Source organism: Tyto alba, unplaced genomic scaffold (assembly GCF_018691265.1).
Source record: "Tyto alba isolate M040663 unplaced genomic scaffold, T.alba_DEE_v4.0 Super-Scaffold_26, whole genome shotgun sequence".
Taxonomy (NCBI): Eukaryota; Metazoa; Chordata; class Aves; order Strigiformes; family Tytonidae; genus Tyto; species Tyto alba.
Window position 1 is genome coordinate 20,874,033 of NW_024881300.1, and position 21,670 is coordinate 20,895,702.

Here is a 21,670-nt window from a genome sequence, read left to right on the forward strand (position 1 = left end):
TCCCAGCGCGGCCAGACAAGAAAGGCTGGAGCGGGGAGGGGGGGTGTGGAGGGAGGGAGACGGGGGGGGGGGGGGGGAAGAGGACATGAATCAAAGCGGCGTCCCCTCGCTCGCCGGCGGCAGCTGGCCGGTTAGGCAGCTCCCGATTACTCAACCGGGCAGTGTTTACTGGAGATCAACAACCCCCCCATCACCGTCCGAGGCGAACGTGCCGCAGGGATGGGGACGGCGGTGTTGCTGCTTCTTGCTCAGTTTGGGGACAGTCCGTCCCCCCTCCTCCCCGGTGTCCCCAGGGCGCTGTCGTGGCCCCCGTGTTTGTTGAAGCCGTCACCTCCCCGCATCAGGCGCGCCCCGGGCACAGAGCTTGGGCTGTCGCCGCTCCTGTTGATCTTTAAGAGTGACAACCAGCGACGCCGCACGCATCCCAGCACCGCCGGCCCCTCTGGGACAGACACACGGACAACCCCAACCCCGGGATGCTGCGCCCACCCCGGGCACAGCAGGATGCAGGTGACATCCCCCCCCCCCTCTCCTTCCATAGGGGATACCCACAGGGGACACCCCGCTCCTGATTTGGAGACTTCAGGTAGCAGCACGGTGAGGATTTAATGTTTTCCTCGGGATTAGTCCTATAAATGTGGAAAGCCGAAGTGAGATGGATGGTAGGTGAATTTTTTGCTGGGAAGCCCTTAGACTCAATGAGCCACGCACGCAAGCGGACGTATAAATTTACCGTTCGCTTCCTGGAAAGGTTTAATTTATGGAATCCATATGGCAGCGCCACACAACCGCGAGCGCTCGGCACATCCCGCAAGTCCTCGAGTGCCACCACGTACCGGCTCCAACTGGCAGGGTGCCACCAGCTGCCCCGGCGATGGCGGGATGCTCTTCTCTTTCCCAATGATTAATAGAACGTGATTTTCACAGCGGGCAGGGGAGAAACCTGGGGTCCAGGCCCTGACCCCAAAAGCTTGGCACGGGATGCCTGGAGATGGCAGAGCCATCTCCCCACGGTGCCGGGGGGGGGCGGGGGGATGCTGTGCCACTACTCCTCCTGAGGTGATGCCACTGGCAGCAGCAATCCCCTACCCGTGGGCATGGGAAAGGGCTGGGGCGCACTTTGATACCCGGAGCAACTAATCATTAATTAGCATTAATCACCCCTTGTCATGCGTCACGGCAGCAATTGGGCAAGGACCGTGGGCAGGGAGCGGCGGGCCGGGGTCGTGGCGGGGAAGGCAGATTTCGACAGCGGTTGCTGGGCCAAAGCTGGCACCCTCCTGCTCCCTGGAGAGCCCCCCAAACCCCAACCCACCCATCAGCCCCACGGCAGTGGCAGCCCCCCCCCCCCCTTCTCTTTTTCCTACTGGGGTATGCCAAGATGCAAGAGCACCAGAGATGGGTCCTACCTGCCCAAGGATCCATCCCCCCTCCCCATCTGTGCCCCCCCCCCCCCCCCCGGGACCCCCCAGGCAGCAGCCAGAGCCTGCACGGAGCACCGGCCGCCTCCTTGCTTTAACTTCACCCCGCGCTATCTGTCAGCAAATCATCCCCGGTTACACAGATAAGGAATAATTGATGCAAAGGAGCCATCTGTTTGCGAACACGGAATATCTGCTCAATTAGGAGGGATCTGTCCACCCAGATAAAGCATCGCAGCAGCCCCCTTTAGAGGGGGGGGGAGGGGGGACGACCTTCCTCCCCAGCCACGTCCTCAAAGACTCACCCACAATTAGAGGTGAGCGGGTTGATCCAGGCGCCAGTTTGCTAAGCAGCACCCCGAGGTGCTCGGGCAGAGGCCGAAACGGAAGGGTGCTCTGGCACCGAGCGTTGAAATTCGAGGGGAGGGCTGGCAGCCCCCCCACTGTGGTGATGGTCAGCCCGGCCCAGCCCAGGGTTCGGGGTGATGCACGTCCCCGCGGGTGGAGAGAGGGGACCAGCCGGTTGTTCCTGCTGAACGGTGCTGAGCTGAGGCCGGCCCGCTCGTTGCGGGAGTGGCAAACGCACCGAGGGAGCACGCACACGGACAGGAGGACTCGGGGGACAAACCTGCAACAGCTCTGCAGCACGCACCGGGCCGTGCACAGCCCCGGCAGGGCTCAGGGCCCTGGGGCACGGCCCCTGGGCAGGGTCCAGGTCCCGGGTAGGCGTGCAGCGAGGTGACATCAATGTGACATTGTTCTGTGATGCTATTACACTCAGGAAAAATCGAGCCGGCAGGCAGGCGAGGGCTGCAAGCCAGGGGAGATGGGTAGGGATGGGCAAGGCAGCTCTGCAGGTGACAAAAATGAGGGAGAAAAGGCTCCAGCCAGAGCTGGCATGGGTGGCCCCACGGCACGGGGCTCCCTCGGATGCCGCTGTGCCACATCTCCCTCCGTCTCCCCCGGCGGGTCCTGGGTACGAAGGACACGGAGAAACTCAAGTGGGGTCGGAACACAGCGCCTGGCCTTGAGGGGCCAGGCAGGGAGAGGCATTGCCAGACCCCACGTCACCTCTGTCCCCCACCACGGGCACGGCAGCACCGCGGTGCCCAACCTGCCCTCAGCTCGGTGCCCGGGGGGCACGGTGACAGCAAAAGCAGTGTCCCCACATCCGTCCTTCCCCGCCAAGGGCACATTCCTTCTGCTCCTGTCACAGGGATAAAATACCTGTCACGGCACCCGGCTCACACCCCCCTCCCGGGCTCAGGACGGCGGTGACGGAGCGGGGAAGCAAACGGCAGCGGCAGCTCTTTGGCGAGGGATGTGGCATGCCGGCGTGTTTCCTGTGCCTCCGGGACACCAGAAAACGCGGCTTCCCCGTTCCACCTCCCCTGCGCTTCGCCTGTCGCCGGGGCAGGCTGCAGCGTGCGATGCCGCCCACGGTGATGCCGCCCACGGGGTGCCACGGGCACGGCAAACCCCCCCCCCACCACCCCACCCCACCCCACCCCATCCCGGCAGCGTCGCATCCGCGCAGCACCAACCTCCACCCTCCCGGGTGGCAGCACCCCAGAAAACCCCCGCGCTGGCGGCAGCCAAGGCACCGGGGGTGGATGCGGTCGCGGCGCTTCGCCTCTTGGCTGGCATCACCGTGGCGGGCACGGAGCCGGGCGATGGTTTTTTGGCGCAGCCTGCCCGCAAGCTTCCCCGAGAGATCAAGGGCTGAGGATGCTCAGCACGGAGGGGCCGCATCCTGCACCTTCCGGGAGATGCAGAGAGCTGGCTAGAGAAGGAGGAGCCTCGGCACGGGGTGGGGGAGCAGAGCACCCCAGCACCTCGCTGCTAGGCTGGAGGGGGATGCAAACCCCTGCCAGCCCCGGCCTTGCGAGGCAGCGCTCAGAATAAAAGCTGGTTTTGGGGTGTTTAGGGCCGCACACTGCCCCCAGGTCACCTTTGTCGGTGAGGCCGTGGAGCCCCCCCCTCCCCGGCTCACGCTGGGGCTTTATGGTTTCAGCTGCTCTTCCCTCCAGGAAGCCTTTACCCTCCTCCTCCTCTTTCTCCTCCCAGCAGCCAGAAACCAGCGGGTGTTCTCCCAAAAGCAGGCTGTTGCCCGGAGCCCCGAAGCAGCAAGGGCCCCCACTGGTGGCAGGGCATCCCGTGGGTCCCTGCCCCCCCCCCCCCCCGGTGGGTGCCCGCAGAAGAAGGGGCGGTTGCTGGATCCGTGCATCCCCGCCACCGCCGTGTTTAAAGTTTCTGAGCCGTGTTTGCTGGCGGAAAGTTGGAACCTGCAATTACAGCTGTGCTAACCCCTCATTAAAAAGGGGAAGGGGGCGGGGGGGGGGTGGGGGGGGAAGAGAAAAAGATGGGAAAGAAACAAAAGGCTCCAGAGATGGTGCTGTTAACCCTTCCCAAGCTGGGGATGTGCCCAACCCAGGTGCCCCCCCCCCCCCGGCCCCGGCAGATTAATACGGCTGCAGGGACGCGGTGACCCCGTGTGCCGGGGGTCATCCCTACATCCCTACAGCATCGCTGCCCACCCGGATTCCCGCTCCGGGTGCCGGTGCGGCGTTGAAGCCGGGGTGGGGGGCCTGTGGGTGCCGTGGCGTGGCCCAGCCCGGCGCCCGCGTGGGCACGGCTGCGGCTGTGCCGGAGCCGTTTGTGACGGCGGGGCTGCGGTTCCCGCTCGCTTTCCAGCAGCGACACCGTGACGCCTGCCGCAGGAGCCCACACAATATGTTCGCACTCATCTCGCAGCTGCCCCCAGACAGCCCGAGGTGCCGTCGCTCCTCCCCGGCGCGGGGGCCGGTGTACGCCGGCACAGCCACGGCGCGGCGGCGAGCCCGGGCAGGGACGGACAGCGGGACAGGCAGGGATGGAAGGAGGGTGGACAGGCAGCGCCGGAGACTGCGGTCAGGCTGGACGCCACATGGGGAGACGATGCTGGAAACGCCGCCGGCACTGGGGCGGGATGCGCTGGTGACCCCCCCTCCCCATGCCCAAAGCACCCTGACCCAGGGGCCAGGCTGTGCCGTGAGCCTGGAGAACGCCGGGCAGGGGGAAAGGCCTGACCCTGACCCCCCCCCCCCGCCGTGTCACCGCAGCCCCGTCCCACATCCCCCCCCCTGCGCCGCGGCAGCGAAGCAGGTTTGCAACCACCCACCACCGACACGGCGGAGGAAGCGCCCGGTGGAAGCGGGTGCAGCACCGCCCCGCTCGCTGCTGCTTTTGGGGTGGAGCGTGGCGGCCCCCCCCCCATCATGAGCCCGTTTCCCAGCCAGGGCCTGACCCTGCACCCCCCCCAGCGTGGCCTGACCCTGCAAACCCACCCCAGCGTGGCCGCAGCCCCCTCCTCGTGCTCCCATCCCTTGGGATGGAGCAGCGGGTCCCCTGTGTCACCCTCCCCCGCTCACATACACCACACGCACCCCCCCCACCCCCCCCCCCCCAGCGACACCATCTCACCCACGACGGCCGCAGCGGCTCTGACAGCCAGCTAACGAGCTGCAGGCAGCAATTTGGGTTATATATAGCCCCGAAGTGACTGCATCTAATTGCTCCAGCGCGCACCGGCCCTGCCGCAGGGTCCGGGTGCTGGGCGCAAGAGGGATGGGGGGAGCTGCATGTGCTCAGCCTCCCCCCCTCCCCAAGCCGGCCGTCACCCCCCTGTGACCCCCCCCCCAGACCCCCCGAGGCTGGCAGGGTGCAAGCACTGCCCCATCCCACGCTGGCCCCGGGAAGCAGGGTTGTTCTCGGCGGCTTTGTGCCGGGCCGTAAGCGGCTTTGGCTAAAGCTGCCGTCCCAGCAAAGGGCCCTAAGGAGCTTTTGTCCCCCTCTCATTAAGGGGTTTCAGGCGGGGGGCCACGGGGTGCAGGACCCGGCACCCCCTCGCCACAACCCGGCCAGCTGCTCCGGCAGCCCCGGGAGGGAGGGATGGAGAAAGGGAGGGGGTCCTGCCGCCGGCCTTTTGTGGCAACCCCCCCGTCCCCTCGCAGCAGCTGCCAGGCGAGGCGGCGGGCGCGCAGATGCGGCCGGGGGTGGGGGTGGTGGTGATGGAGGTGGCTTTGAGGGGGGGGGGGGGGTGTGTGTGGGGGGGTGTCCCCTGCAGCGGCTCCCCATGCCAGCGGGGCGAGAGGCGGCCCCCGCGCGCAGCCGCCGGCGGGGAGGGGAGCCGGAGCCGAAATTGTTTGCCAGCTTCCTCGAGACGGCACAATGGAGGGCGCGCAGGCGGATCCGGGGTCAGGGGTGAGAGCAGCAATAAGTGGTTTATGCCTTTTGTGAAGAGGCTGAACTGACAGCTCGCTGGATTAACAAAGACGTCCTCTGTTCCCGGGCAGGTCATGTGGAAAGCGCTGCGCCGACCCCTGTCACTTCTTTTTTTTGCAAGAACAGACATTTGTTTGCCAGCGAACGGGGAGGTGATGGAGGCGGGAAGGGCGGGGGGGGGGAAGGCGGGGGGGGGCCGTGCAGCCGCTCGCTCCCGGCTTTCCTCGAGCTCCTCTGGGGCTCCGGGTGTGGGGACCGGCGGCTGCTCGCTGCTTCGGCAGGCCCAGCCATACCGTGTCCCCTCCCGTGCCTCAGTTTCCCCAGGTTAAGGGGATGAGCCGGGGCTGGTGGTGATGCACGAGGCTCTGAGGGATGTCAGCACCTCCGCTCCACTGCCCGGGGGGGTGCCGGGTCCCGCATCACCCTGTTTCCACCCCGAGAGCCCCCCATGTTCACCACCCCAGGCTGGCTGGGCAGACTGGGACCCACACCCTGCTCGATGCACAGCTCGTGTTTTCATCTGCTGGTCCCTGCCCGGCTGGGAAACGTTCCCTCCACTCTGCTTTCAAGGCAGGGAAACTGAGGCACGGGAGGATGTGTGAGCATCCCATCCACGCACGGACAGCAGGGGTGGTGGCAGCACCTCCGCTCCTGGCGCTGAAAGGGGACGAAAGGGACCTGCCCCTGCAGGGAACAATCAGCCCTCTCAAATCCGCACGAATTTCCGCAAGGCTGTGCAGCACAGAGCCTTCACCGCCATCATTAGACTCCAGAGTAAACAGCTGAAACACTGCCATTCCACACTGAGACAAACTACCCTGGCTGGACCAGTGACCCCCCCTGGCCTCGGTGGTCCCTGCAGCTCCCATCTCCCTCTGCCACCACGCCACAGCCCCAGCTCCAGGCCAGCGCTGCCTCTGCCCCCCCAACACCACGGAACACTGGGCTGGGATGCAGCTGGCTGTGGAGCAGGGCCTGCCACCCAAATCCTGCAGAGACCCCACAGGACACCCAGCCCAGGGGGCCCCACTCCATCCCCCCGCCCTCCCCATCCCCACCTCCACCTTGGGGACACCACAACCCTGCAAGCCGGCGCGGCGCCCAGCTCACCCACCTCCAGCTCTGGAGCTGCCGGGCAGTCTGCGGCGGCTGTCCCCTCCCCGTCACCCTAAATAACTGTCACAGGGAGAGGCGGCTGCCCCAAGGGGCTTTTCACTCCGGAAAATCCCACCCGCCTCACGGCAGCTCAGGTTTTCGGGGCATTCCCACACCTGCAAAGCCCCACGGCACGCTCGGGGTGGGGTAAACTGAGGCAGGGAGGAGCAGCCGGGTCGGTGCGAAGCTCTGCAAAACCTTCAATGCGAGGTGAGGGGAGACGTTTGGGGGGGACCCCATCCAACTCAGGGCGGGGGGGACACAGCCCGGCAATCACACGCGTGGCAAAAGCCCCCACCTGCCTCGGCACGGGCCACACGCCAGCCGGGCAATCAGCTTGCGACGCGGAGGCATTAAAGCCTCAATCCCCCACCCCCCCCCACACCCCCTCAAGCTCATACCCCCCCCCCCCCCCCCGCCTCACCCCGCCGTGTCCCCCTTCTTCATCCAGCCAGGCAGCTTAGCGCGCCGGTTCTCAGCTCCCGCCTGCCATCTAAAGACGGACTTACCGCCAGGTCCGGCGCTTCGTTAAGCCGCAGATTAAACGCGCGCCATCTGCAAAGGGGAAACTTTAATGCAGGATAATACCTGCAGCACACACTCCGCCGTTTAACCGCGCGCCCCGGGCATGCCAGGGGGGGGTGGGCACAAAGCCCCTCGGTGGCATAAAATCCCTTAACGGCCCCGTGTCCCCTCAGCGGGGATTTTGAGGGTTTTGCACATGGCAGCGGTACCCAAGCTGGATGTCCCCATCCTCCCCTCGCTGTCCCTTCCTGGCACAGTTCCACGAGGACCCATGTCTGGCTTGAGGTGGGGGCTGCAAGCCCAGCCAGCCTCCCCCCCCCCCCCCCCAGGCAGGGGACACCCAGGCGCTTGGGGTGGTTCAACCATCACCCCACCTGGTTAATTAAGCGATTACGAGTCTCTTCATCAGAACAGATCAGACCCTGCAGCCAGAAGCCCTCTTCCCCCACATCCCTCCTCCCCCCACGGGGGGGGCCTCTGCCCTGTCCCTGGTTTTTAGGAGCAAATCCCACCTCTCCAACCCCACAAAGGTGGCTCAGGTGGCCTCTGCCCCCCACCCCAGCTCGGTGAAGCCCCCAGGGATTCCCAGGCCAGCAGCATCTCCTGGGGTGCAGTGGGGACATGGGGTCACCCAGGATGTCCCTAGTGATGGTGGGGACTGAGCTAGGCTGAGTGTCACACAGAGGCGGGAGGGATGTCGGGTACCGCTCGGCAGGGAGGAGGGATGCTGGTGGGGGACAGCGCACCCCAAAGATGGGTTGGGGAGGACAAGGCACCCCCCATGCCGACTCAGCACCCCGATGAATTACACCGGATTACAGGTCCCTGCTAAGGTCAGCAGGGAAAGGAGCCAAGGAGGTTTTCCACCTCCCGGCCTGCTCCTGCTGGAACATTTACGGCCAGGACTCTGCAACGGGCTGAGTAATTAGTGCCGGGAGGGAGATGGCTGAATCAGCACCCAGCCATCAGCACCGAAGGGATGGAGCTGGAGGAGGGGGGACTGCAGGACTGACAGCGGTCCCCCGGGAGTCAGGGGGCAATGGGTGACGCAGCAGTGCCTGCCGGGGGGGGGGGTGGTCACCCCTATGGCTGTGAGCATCGAGGGGAAAGCTCAGCATCCCATCCCTGACCTGATCCTCCAGGACGAGCTCTGGCCCCCCCATCTCTGTGTCGGCCCCTCGAGGTGTCACTTCGGGAGCGCCCCGGGACGCAGCTATGACAGGCAAAAACCTCCCATCCCGCTCGCTTCAACACGAGCATCGCTCCGGTCCTCCCTTCGCAGCCTGGACGCTGCGTCACAAGGATGCTCAAGCCCTGGGATGCCCGAGCATCTACCCAGCCATGCCCGGGCAGCCCTCGGCCCTTCGCGGCTGCCATCGATTTCCCAGGGTTGGGAATGGCAGAACTGGCTCCCCAGCAGAGCCGGCCCTTGCTCCGTGGCTGATTACAGCCATTTCCCTGCCCGCCCCCCTCCCCGCTGTCTGCCTCCTGCCTCCGTCTGCTGCCTGGTTTTACGAGGGCCATTTCCAAGAGGTCGCTGGAAATAGATTTTTATCACCTCGTGATAAATATCGTTTACGGTGACATTACTGCTCAGAGCAGCCGTGCAGAGGAGGGAGGGGAGGCGGGCAGGCGGACGCCCGCTCGCAGCCCCCAGCTCCACGGGGCACCGGCTGGGCCCCTTCTCATCCCTGTCCCCGTCCCCGCAGATTCGGGCAGCGCCAAGCCCCAGCACCATCCATCTATCGAGGCGGCACGAACAGAGGGAGCCGCATCATTAGCCCCGCGCGCCATTAAGCACTTAAAAAGCCATAGGAATAAGCCACGCCATTAGCTGACAAGGGAGCTGGGAGGGGCGGGATGCACGGTAGCGGCGGGGGGAACCGAGCTTGCACTGGAGGACGTCACCACCCTGCACGCCGCAGGGTACCCACAAATGACCCGGGAGAGATGCCCTGGTCCCCTGAGAACTCCAGGGAAATGGGGGTAGAACAGCCCCCTCCGGCGCACAGCTCCAGAATGGAAAACCAGGGGCTTTCAGAGCTGACGTATCACTTCTGCAGGGGTGAAGCCACTGGGCACCTCTCCAGAGGGACTTTTCAGCAGGGCACGGAGAACCGGCTCATCCTCTCCGAGCCCACCCCAGCCAGGCTCTGCTTTAGGGACAGAGCTGGCGCGGAGACCCAGGAGCAGCAGACACAGCCGGGCTGAGAACTGCAAACTCACGACAGCCGCGGCACCATCCCCGGGGTGTTGCAACTCCACGCAGAGGTGATGGGTTGGCCCTGGGGGGGGGGATCCCGGGTCCTGCCCCGGCCGAGCCTGCAGGCAGGATGGCTGCCAAGCCGTGCCCACAGGCAGCTGCCTCTGGAAAAGGGCACGGTGACAGGCAGGGGGCCAAGGCCAACCCGCTGCCCGCGCCGCCACACACAGCGCCGAGGAACAATCACCCCTTTGACCAGCGCTGAGGGGAGAGGGTGGCACCTGTGGGGACGAAGCCACGGTCCCCAGGGTGCCCCCGCAAAACCAGGGTGGTGAAGCGCAGCGGCGAGCCCCGCCGCGGCGCCGGCAGGGAGAGCCAGCCTGCAACACCCGGCAAAGAGCAACCCTCGCCTGCGGGCAGAGAGCGCGGCAACGCCAGCCTGTGCCAAGAATCCTGGGTTTTCTCCCCAGCCCTGGCACGGGTTCCTTTGGGCAAGCCGCCTCCTGCTCGGCTGCCTCAGTTTCCCCAGGAGCTGGCAGGGATGCCGGGAGCTGGGGGGGGGGACAGGGGGTGGGCAGCCACGGAGGGAGCCCGGCCCCGCGTTTCGGCTGCTTCTTGCGACACGTAGGGCGAACCCGCCGCAGCGCAGAGCCCCGGCGTCTCGCTTTGGCAAGCGGCCCCGCGGCGTGGGGCCAGGAGGGAGAGGGAGGGAGGGAGCGAGGGCTTTGTATGGGGACAGGCCCCGGCGAGACAGTGGCAGCGGCCACCTGCCGCGAGCCACCGTGGCGGCACAGCCCCCTCCTCTGCACCCCCAAACCCGGCGGGTGGAAAAACAACCCCGAAAAGGGACAGCCACCCCGGCGGCACAGGTTTGGGGGGGGGGGGGTGGGGGCTGAACGGGGTACAGCCAGCCCCACACACATGGTCCACCCTGTCCCCCTTTTCACAGCAGGGATGTCACCTCGGTGGCCCCACGGGGCTCCCCTGGCTGCTGCATCCCCTTGCAACCCCCCCCCCCCTCCCCGGGGGGAGACAGCGCGCCCGGCAGCAGGACGCACGCCGAGCCAGCTGCCTCCGGCGAGCATAAAAGGGGGGTTTATTCCCCTCGGTGGCCCCCGGGGCCAGCTCCCACCACCCGCCTCGTGGCTCCCGGCACGCCGAAGCCAGCACGCCCTGGCAGGGCCACCTCGCCGGCGGTCGCGGTGACCTTACGTGTCGCTGCCGCCAGCCCAGCGCTTGGCCCGGCACACGGCTCCGGTGGCCAAGGCAAGGCCCCGTGGCTTGGCACCCACCCTGCTTGCCCACGGCTCCCACCCTCTTCTGCTCCCCCCCCCCCCCCCCAGCGCTGGCAGGAGCTGTAGTTGGCAGACAGACTGACGGACACTGCTCTATAAACCCGAGGTGGGAGGGGGAAGGTTTGAGCATCCCCCTGCCCACCCCAGCACCCAGCGAAGGACGGGCACCCCCGCAGGGATGCTGTCAGGTGCTCGCAGGGCACCCAGCCCATGGAACGGGGGGGGGGACACACACTTTGACGCCCCCCCCCCTCCATCATTCACAAACAGAACCTCACACTACCAGAGAGGCAGCAGCCATGTGGACCAAATCCCTTCACCCCCTTCCCAAGCGCCGCTGCCACCCCCACCCCCCACAGGAAGCCAGACCCAAACCACCACCCCACCCACCCCCCCCCCGAGGATGAGTGTGGGTCCTGCAGCGCCCCCCCCCCCCCGGGTTAGGGTGCACCCCATGGGAGCTGGTCCTGCTGGGGTACAGAGAGACCATTTTACTACTATTTTTTTTTTTTTTTAAATATATAGATATAAAAAAACTCCCATCAGCGGCGGGAGCACAGCCCGGCAGCACCGCGCAAAGTTTGCACCAAGTTGCACAGAGCCCCCCCCCGCGCACCCACGGCAGGTCGGGGTGCCACAGGGGCCCCGCCGCTGTGCCCCCCACCCTCTCACGTGTGCTCACCCCCCACCTCAGAAACCCGCCCCACACACCTCTCAGCAAGATGGGGGGGGGGGGCATATAAATCCGGGGAAGGGGGGTTACATCCTCCTACACCACTCCGCTTCCCATCCCCACCCCCCCTTCCTCCTTCAGCGTGGACCCCCCCCAGGGCTGGCGCGGTGATTTGTACCCCCCCTCCCCGGGCAGGGCGTGGGGTGGGGAGGGTACAGGCAGGGTTTTTTTTTTTTGGGGGGGGGGGGGGACAGGCACCTACCTGCGCAGCAGCGGTGCGGGGGTGCGGGCAGGAGCGGTGACCCCACGCAGCCCCGCCGGCGGCAGCGAGCGGGAGGAGGCAGCGCCGCGCACACGCACACGCACGATCAAATCCCGAGCCGCCGGCGAGAGGCTTGGGGGGGGGGGGGGGGGGGCGCACACGGTGAGGAGGTTGGGGGGGCGGGGGGGTTGGGCGGTCAGGGAAATTAATAACCGAGAAAAAGGCACTTACCCCCTCCCCGGGGCTCGCCACCGTGCCGCGGGGGTGGCTGGAGGGTGGCGCTGGGGAGGATGGGGGGGATCAAAGGCTGGCGGGGCGAGGGGGGGGGAATAGAGGATGGGGGGGGGGGGGTCTCGCCAGCCCCCGCTGCCTGCCACAACAAAGAGCCAGACACAACAAAAGCAGCATATGGCCAGAGCCGCGCGGGGCTGTAAATTAAACATAAAGGGAAGATTAGATAATTAATGAGCGCTCCCGGGCCGGCCTCGGGGGGAGGGGGCTGCCTGCTGCGGGGAGCCCTTCGCCCCACGCCCAGCCCCGACGGGGGGGGGGGGGGGGGGGGGGGGGGAGGGGGGGACGGCCCCGGGAGTGTAGGGGGCCCGGGGGGGCGGTTTGGGGGGGGGGGGGGCACCTGTTGGGAGGGGAGGATGGGCAGCGGCGGGATCCAGCCTCGCCAGCTGCTCCGGGGCGCAGCCAGCGCCTAAGAGGATTAACGGGGGTGCACACCCCCACACACACCCCCCCACCTCCCGGGGAAAGAGGCCTGAAGCTGCAGGGTCCCCCCTCTGTCCCCGCCGTGGGGTCCCACCTCTGCCCCAATCCTGGGTAGGGGCCATCCATCATCCCACAGAGTGTGGAGCCGGGGGAGGCATCCCGGCTTCCCACCCCCTCAGGGAGCGGGGGCCCCCCACGGCCACGCATGGATGTGGTGCACGGGGGCACGGCTCAGCGCGTCCCCCTCTCCCCACGCAGGCAAAGCGGTTCCCGCGCTGCCGGGAGCGCAGAGCCCTTTGCAGCGCCCCGAACCCCCCCCGCTTGGCAGGAGGGGAAACTGAGGCAGGTGGGCGCCGAGTCCATACCGGTGGCCTCATATCTCCACGGGGGCAGATCGGGGCTGTCCCCAGCGAGCCCTGCGACCCCAGGGCATCGCCTCCAGCATCTCCCCGGCGGGCTGGCTGGGGAAAAGGGGGGGTACCCCGGGAAGGGGGTGCCAGAAACACCGTCAGGCTCAGCCCCAGCCAGGGGAAAGAGTTAATCCCATTACTGGCAGGCTCACAGATGGCGACTGCACCGATTCCCCTGCTTAGCAGATTTAACAGATAAGGCAGAAGGGAGGGAAGGAGGCGGGGGGGATCCTCCCCCCCCAAAACACACACACAGCAGGGGCACGGGGTGCAATAAACCCCCCCCACACATACACACACACACACCCGCCAAGCCTCAAGAGCCTGCGAGCACCCGGGGATGCTGCCCTGCTCCCCACGGGCACCACACAGCACACCCCCGATGCTGGAGGGTGCGGGGCGTGCAGGATGCGGCCCAGTGTGCACCAAACCCTTCGCAAACATGAAATCCCACCATCCCGCCCTGGGAAAGGGGTGGCAGACACCAGGCAGGGGATTTGGGGACACCCAGGCTGCATCTTGTCCCCATCCCCGTCCCGTCCCCCCCCCCCCTTATGCCAAACCCATTGCCCTGGCAGAGCACCCAGTTTCTCCAGGAGGTCAGGGGCCAGGTCCCGCTTCCCCAATTTGAGGCTATTTCGGTGGATTTGGGATGTGGCATCCACAGCCAGGGATTAGGGAGTGTGGGAAAAGGCTGGCGGGGAGGCCAGGGACGGAGAGGTTGGAGCAGCCCGGCCCCGGGGAGCGAAGAGGACAACCGAAAAGGGAGGGACAAGATGGAGGGCTGGACGGAAGGATGAACAGGAACCAACAGCTCCTCATCGCTGCGACACCGGCGCGTACCCATGAGACTCCTCCTGAGCATCTCCATCCCTGCCACGAGCTCGTCAGGGCTCAGCAACCTTTACCTTGCAGCCGTTTCGGTGTGCAACCCCCCACCCCCCCCCCAACCCGGGGAACCCCAGATGCAGCTGCCAGGTCCCAGTGGCGCCCAGCTGGGCCCCAGCGGGCAGGATGAGGCCAGCAGCCTCCAAAGCAAACCCTGCCCGCTCTCCTTTTAAGCGGTTGCAAAACACCGTGCCTTTGATTTTGCGGGCGGCGGGGCGGCTCAGGGCAAACAATGATGCCCAACCTGGCACCCTGCAAACTAACCCCCCCTCAACCACCACCTGCACCAGCCCCCCCCCCCCCCTTGTCCCCCCAGAGGGGGCCCCAGGGATAGGGAGGGCACATGAGACATCTCCTTACAGAAGGCTCGGAGTTGCCATGCCAGAGGTTGCCACGGCAATGGGAAAGCGGGAATCTGGATGGAAAAGGGAAGGGATGCAACCCCGTGGGGCTGCGGGCATAGCATGGTGCTGGGCCCCCCCACCCCCCTCCAGAGCCCCAATGTACAACGGGAGATGGGTTGGGGTGGTGTGGCACCCCGACATCTTCTGACACAGGCAGGGAATAAGGATGCAGCCACTGCTTGTGGCTGGGTGCCACCGTGCCACCCCCCCCCCAATCGGCATCTCTCCCTTGGGGGCCACTAGCGGGTTTGGGGGGTGCAGGGATAGGGGCACTGGAGGGGCCACGGCCCCAACACGGCTTGTCTTGGTGGTGGTGACACCCAGACAAACCCGGGCCGCTGTCTGACCCCCGGCAGGAGGGGACATGCCCAAAGCCTTGGGGACACACTGCATTTAGGGGTGCCAGGGGAAGGGGGAAAGCCCCTGTGGGCCCCCTGCCCACGCTACAGTGGCCCAGGACAAGACCCCAGCAGGAGCAGAGCTGCTGGGAGGGAGGGCAGGCTGCTCCCCAGCCCCTCCCATGCCTCAGTTTCCCCTGCCGCTACGGCCTTACCAGCTGCAGGCAGGAACATTACGGGCTGTTTTACCGGCAGCCGCCCAGCCCTGCGGCTCGCCCGGCCGGCTGGGAGCAGGACGCCAGCCCTGCTTTCCAACTTGTCCATCCGGGAGCTCCGGCACAGCTCCCGGCAGACCCACCCCACCCGTGGGCACAAGGGAGAGGGCGTTTGGTGGCCGGACTGCAAGCACCCTTTCTCCAGTTCCCGCTCCCAGCCAGCTCAGGAGCCTGTTTGTGCCTCACAAGCCCGGCTAAAGCCCTGATAAACCCACCCTGGGGACCCCTGGGCTGGGGCAGCCCCAATTCCTGCCTCCATCCCACACCGGCACAGGGCTCCCTGTGCCAGAGCATCCTTCCCTCTGGATCCAAACCCCACTGCTCCCACACACCGGCTGGGTGCTGAGCCGCAGGGATGCTCGGCTGTCCCCAGGCTCTCGGGGGGGGGGTCCCAGTGAGGGGGAACCCCCACCACCACCTCACTACCAAGCAGCAATTTCCATACATAAGAGATCTGACGATCCATCAGCTGGGAGCAGACAGGTTGGGGCTGGGAGCTGCCTTTCCCTGTGCCAGCCCAGACAGCGCTCCCAGGGGACTAATACCGGCATGTAAATATTAGATACTTTTGTCTCCTCCGAGACCAATTACACAAATCGTGGCAGCTCCCGCAGGACTCTCCGCTTCTACTTACTGTATCATCATTAACAGCTTATTAGAGAACAGCTGCTCAAAGAAAGGGGGGGGGGGGGGGGGGGGTGAAAAAAAAAAAAAAAAAGAAAACAAAACACACAAAAAAAAAAACACAAACCAGGAGCAGAGACAGCAAGGAGACATGCACGTAGGAGGACAGGCTGGGAAGCGTGACCTCCACCCTGCCCTGACACCCGGGGACACCCGCACCCATGCCGCCGGCGTGCCCAGCCCTCTCTGCAACCTCAGCAGCGGGACCAGTCTGAAAACTGTGCTGGGATCCACTGCGGGCTTGCCAGGAGGTGCTGGGAAGGGGGTAGAGGGATGGTCTTTGGGGGGTGTCAGACCGTGCGGTGGCTGGGGGACCTGTGGGGGATAGTGGGAGCTGGAGCGAAGCCACCAAAGCAGCCTGAGACCTCCCCCCGACTGGGGACACAGTGGGGCTGGAAGGTCCCGTCGTGCCTGGGGAGGGAGGTTATTCCTCAGCCTTTGGGTGCCTGTCACCTGCCCAAGGGCAGCAAGTCTTCCCCGGGGTGGGGGGCACGAGGGGGCAGGTCTCACCTGGAGGGGCAGGGCGGGGGGACACTGGGGAGGGGGCTGGAGGCTGCGGGATCAGCCCCTGCCTGGGGCAGTGTTGTCCAGGGGATGCTCCTCCATCCCCCCTCCCCCTGCTCTGGGATGGGGGGGACAGGAGGTTTGGGATGAGCCCCTCCAAGCACAGCCCAGCCTCCCTGAGGGGGCTGCGTGCCCCTAAGACAACCTCAGCATCATTAAAAGGCACAGCGAATGGGAAGCAGGACATTCCTCACACTCCTGGTCCCCTGCGGGTGATGCCAGCTGGGAGGGCAGGGCAGGGCTGTTTTTTGGGGTGCCGCATCCCCCCTCCACCCCACTCCCCCCCCAGAGGCGAAGCCCCAGGCGCAATTAGGCAGCATCAATCCCAGCCCCCACATCCGCTAACGACGTCCCCTGCAGCCACCGAGGGCAGCCGAGGTCCCCAGCGGGGTGGCAGCGGGTATCCTCGGGGTCACCTCAGGGTGCCTGGGGGCAGGTGGCCCCACGGGGTGCCACGTCCCCGGGTGGATGCCACAGCATGCTTCTGGTGCACTCTAGCGTCAGCCAGCATTAATGCATTGCCGGCGCAGCGCGCCGCACGGCCGGATGCAAACACACACTGGGACGCCTGGTACGGCCACCAGCCGCCCTTTGGGGGGGACAGGGGGACACGGACAAGGGGGACATGGCCACCAGCTGCATCTCAGCCCGGCACGGCTGATGTCCCATACTGGGGAGAGGCCGAAGATCTCCCATGTTGGGGACGGCAAAAGCGACGCAACCGCCCCACGCAAAGGCAGATGCTTTGCAGAGGGGGAGCGGGGCTCCCCGGGGCTTTCGGGGGGACGGCGCAGGAGCGGGGAGGTAGCAGCTTCCCGTCTGATTGCTAATTATCCTCGTTATTCCGTGTCAGACACTTTATGAAGCACCAGAGTGATTTGCTCTTTCCCTGTAATTAGGCACGTTGCAATTACCATCTAATTCAAGTTCAAGCTTCACGTCCTCACGACCTTCCCGGCCTTGACACGATGTCCCTGCTCGTCTCTCCGGGCCTCCCCCCCCCCCCCCCCCCAGTATTCCTCCTCGTGCCTGGCTCTCCCACTTGCCAGGTGGGAGAGGGGTACCACCTCCTCATCTGGCAGGAGTACAGGGCACAGAGCAGCCCCATGGCCCCCCCAAAAAACCTCACAGCTAAATGGGATGCCAAAAGCCCCAGGCCAGGTGTGGGGTTCCCCTCCAGTGACAGAAAGGTGACAGTCCCCAGCACAACTCTCCCAAGCATCCTTAAACCCTTCAGATTTTGGCCCGGCTGCAGCAGAATTGGGGTCAGGGCTCATCCATGGCCGGATCCTGCCCATGCACAGCACCAGGCCAGCTGCCACCTCATCCCCCTTGGGTCACTTTAGACCCCACAGGATGTATTTAAGCGATCCTGCCACATCCAAGTCCCACCCTCATCTCTCATTCCTGAAGGGACAACAGCACAGAACAACCACGCAGTAAGAAAACCCCCACAAGGCTTTTTTTTTTTTTTTTAAAAAAAAAAAAAAAACCTGGAAAAAAGAGGGCGGGAGCCCCAGCAAGCTGTGGCTCTTGAAGCTTCCCAGCACCATCTCACTCAGGGATTTCTTCTCCCCGCCTGGCCCACGGACGGCATTTGCTCCAGGAAAACCCACGGCTCCTTTTGGAGCATCCTCCCGACCCTGAGCGAAAGTGTCGCTGGTGCCGCAGCACCAGGCACCCTGCCGTGCCAGGCTCCGTCACTGCACCCGGCGGCACCCGAGTCACCGCAGCGGGATGCCCTCCCCCTCCCAGCAGCTAATTAATCCTTCTGTTCAGGCAAAGCTCATTAACGCTGGTGCAGCACAGGGCTGCTCCGGCTGCCCGGCACAACCGCCCTTCCCAGCGGAGAGCAAGGTCAGCACGAAGGGCCATCCAGCACCAGCACTGGCACTGCTGGTGGTGTTTTTTCAAGCTTATACCATAGGGAAAGAAGAAAAGAAAAGGGGGGAAAAAAAAAGAGAAAAAAAAAAAAGGGGGAGGGGGTGGAGAAAAGGCCCCCCCAAGTGTGAACGCGAGGGAGAAGCGGCCAAGGAAAGCAGAAGAGTCAGCCAAGTGCCTTGCTCCGTGGCAGGCAGGGCGCGAGTGGGCTGCCCCTGTAAATGTTTTGAATTTCCAAAACAGGAGGGAGAAGCCAAGAGCTGCCGAGTTCCCCCACACGCCAAGAAGGACAAAGGGCATCCCTGCGCGGCGGAGGCGCGGGCAGGCGCCCAGCATCCCGGCTCCCCCCCCATCCCGGCTCGCCCTCGGTCTCCCGGGATGCGCAGCACCGGGATAACGCGGCGCAGGGGCCCGCTCCGGCTCGGCTCTAATTATAGGTGGGGAGAGAAAGCGCCGTGGTGCTGGGTGATGGAGAGCGCAGGGCCGGCTGCAGGTGGGATATGAACCCACCGGGACAGCCCAGAGCAGAGCCTGGGGCGATTCAGCACATCGAGCTCCCCGTTCTGGCAGAGCAGAAGCCTCCCTGCTCATACCCCCTCCGGAACCTGCTCCCTTCGAGGGCCAAATCTCCTGGAAAGGCCCCGAAGCTGCTGCGCTGGAGGTTTTCCTCACTGTGGGATGCTCCGATGCTGCTCCCTGCCGCACGCCGGAGGGAAATCCCAGTGCCCACCCCGGCTGCTGGCAGGGCTGCGAGGATGCTGCATGGGTGGTCCAGCCCCTCTGAGTAATCCCTTGTCTCAAGGGGCAACGCTGCACCCCAAAAAGCAGAGCCTGCCCCGCTGGAAAGAAAAAAAAAAAAAAAAAAAAAAGAGCCGTGGGAGGTGGGGCAGCATCCACGGGAACGCCAGCAGCACAGCCCCCGTGCTGGGCGGGTGGCAGAGAGGCCCCCTCCCTTCAGATTATAACCTTACCCAGATTATAATCTTAAATTATAACCTTCAACAGACCCCAAACTCCATCTGCTTAATCCTGTTCCCTCCCCCCAGTATAAACCCCCTTGGGTTTATACCCTGGATGGGGGGAGCGGGCTTGCTGGGGTGCCAGCCCCGCTCCTGGCGCGGCATTGGGGGGGGAAACCATGGGGTGAGCCCCCCCAGCAATGTACCGCCGGGTTAGGAGCAGGCGGGGAGACAATATAGGGACTATGCGGCCTCCTCGCCGCCAGATGTGTGTTAATAAGGCAGCTGCCCCCTAAGCTAATAAGGTCACTTACTGGCTCCAGCAAGACGAGAAAACAAGCAGGGGCTTGGCTGCGGTACAGCCTGACTTGGCACTCGCCGCACGCCGGCTTCCTGAATTCTTGCCGCTTCCAGAACAGCGCAATGGGGTGGAAAAAAGCAGATATAAACCCCCTCCTCTCCCCCAGCAAAAAAAAAAAAAAACAGTGTTGTGTCCACACACACACACCCCTCTTCCCAGCCCACCCGCCTCCAGCATCCCCAGCGCTGCGCTTCAACCCGGGGGGGCTGGCTCCTGCACCCCGCTGTAAAACGGGCTGCGGAGCCTCGTGGGGACGGTGGGGCGAGGACAAACCCCTTCCTGGGTTTTATTCCCTGGGGAAAACCTCCCGGGAAGGGCTCAGGGTGTGGTGGTGGGGGGGGGACGGACAATTCCTGCAGACTTTCCCAGCGCAGCGAACGGAGCAGCAGGGCCACCCCCCCCCCCACTCCCTCCCTCGTCTGCCCCCGATCATGGCGCCTACAACTCCCTTTGTTTTAATATTATAAAGCGAGCCAGATGCCGGCTTTAATCCCCTCAGCTGGTGAGGATTTGCAAACACATTAGGAGGCAGAGCCGCTGCGCGCCGGCCCCTCCGCCGCTGCTCCCCAGCCCCACGGCACGTCGCCGCGCCCCATCTGCTGCCTCCGAAAGGGGATCCCGGCCCCTAATTGCCTTCTCATGTCCAGATTAGGAGCCGACAAGGGGGAACATGGGCATCCCCTGCCACTTGCAGTTGGGGAGCACCGGGAAGGCCTTTTGCTTCCCTTGCAAAGCCCCCCACCCGGGGAGTTTGGTGGATTTGCCTCGGGTGACGAACCCCGTGGGGTGGGGTGGATGCACGCGGGGTGCAGGGCAGAGGTTGGGCAGGCAGGCCGGCCTGGTGCAAGGATGATGGATAGGTGTGTCTATCCCGGTGGTGTAACGCCACAACTGCTGGACCGGAGCACGAGCCGGCCCTCCCGCATCCCCAGGATATTTCGGGCGAAGCCCTGCGAGTCCCTCCTGCAGCATTAACGGGCAAGTGAGGTTCCTCCCTGACCTCAATCGCTGCCAGCTTCGGCTCTGCAACACCCAAAGGTGGCCACTGCATCCTTCCCTCCACGTTCCAGCATGCAAGGCTGAGATTTAAACAGGTACCAGCGGCAGGAGCCAGAGGAATCACTCCAAAGTGTCGCATCCCCGGGCTGGAACGGGAGCCAGGCGTGCATTTGCTTTCCCTCCTGTCGGGGGGGGGGGGGGGGGGGGTGTCACATTTAGCCCGTGTAGGTGACGGCATCCAGACCCGCTCCCCAGCTCCCCCTGCACCCACAGACCCTCGCCGCAGCCAGGAGCGGGGAAATGACTTCTGCAAAGCGGGGAGAGGCAGCTGCAGAGCCCCAGGAACCCCTGGGCAAGGGGGATGCGATGCCGCAGTCATCTCCCAACCCTGCAGCACCCCAACAGGGGATACAGCCCCCTCCTCGCCCCAGGGCTGGCTCACAGCACACCCTCACGCCTTCCCAAAGGCTGGGGGGCTTCCCTCCAGGCACCTCGATCCAGGGTGGACTTTGTGAGGGGGACCAAACAGCCCCCAGCCTTGCAGGTATCAAGCGCCCCCGCCCAGATACCGCTCCCAGGGGACCTGCATCCTCCCCTGTCACCAGCCCCTGGGCAGCACGGTTGCTCCCAGTGCTGCTCAGTGCTCCCAGGGAAGCACCATGCTCCATCCCAGCACCAGCCAGGAGGGATGCACCATGCCAGGGCCCTTGTGGGAGGTTGCTGCTCCAGCTCCCCTGAGGAAACAGCTCCAGGAACACACACTAAATCTTCCTGAGCTGCCCCAGACCTCATATTTGCACTGCAAAGGCAGCGGGGCTTTTTTGAGGGTGTGTTTCTTGGGTTGGTTTTTTTTTTTTCTTTTTTTTTTTTTAAGACCAGGATCTCCTACATACCACTTAGCAGCCAGGAGTTCAGAGGGAGCAGAGCTCAGTGCTTTAAAACGACGCCTCGTTTGCCAAGAAATAATCCCAAGGAAGAAAAAAAAAAAAAATAAAAAACACCAAAAACCCAGACTCAGAAGATAATTAACTCCACAAAGCAGCGACCCCGAGTAGCTCAAATCTTCGCGGTAACTACCAAGCCTCTTCTCCAAGGGCTTATTTCTTGCCGTCTGCAACATAACGGCACCAGCAGTCAGAGGCCTGGGGATTTTATTAGCATCCCCCCCAAATCCTGCTGGCAGATTTGCCCCCCCCCCCCCCCCAGCACACTTGGTTCACTGCCTCAGCTAGGCATGGTGGGGGGCCCAGCCTCATGAGACCCCATGTCTCTGAGTGGAGTTGCAACGGGGTTACTCTCCATCCCTGTATGTGGCTGTGATAGGAACATTGAGGATGGGGGGCTGCCATGGGAGAGGGGGTACAGGAGCTGGACAGAGGGCAAAGGGACACTGCTG

General features: G+C 64.7%; 1 protein-coding gene across 2 annotated transcripts in view; it reads right to left on the reverse strand.

Moving 5' to 3' along the window:
• GSE1 (Gse1 coiled-coil protein) overlaps positions 1-21,670 on the reverse strand; it is a 102,588-nt gene that overhangs the window by 67,056 nt on the left and 13,862 nt on the right. The gene's annotated exons all lie outside the window — the stretch shown is intronic.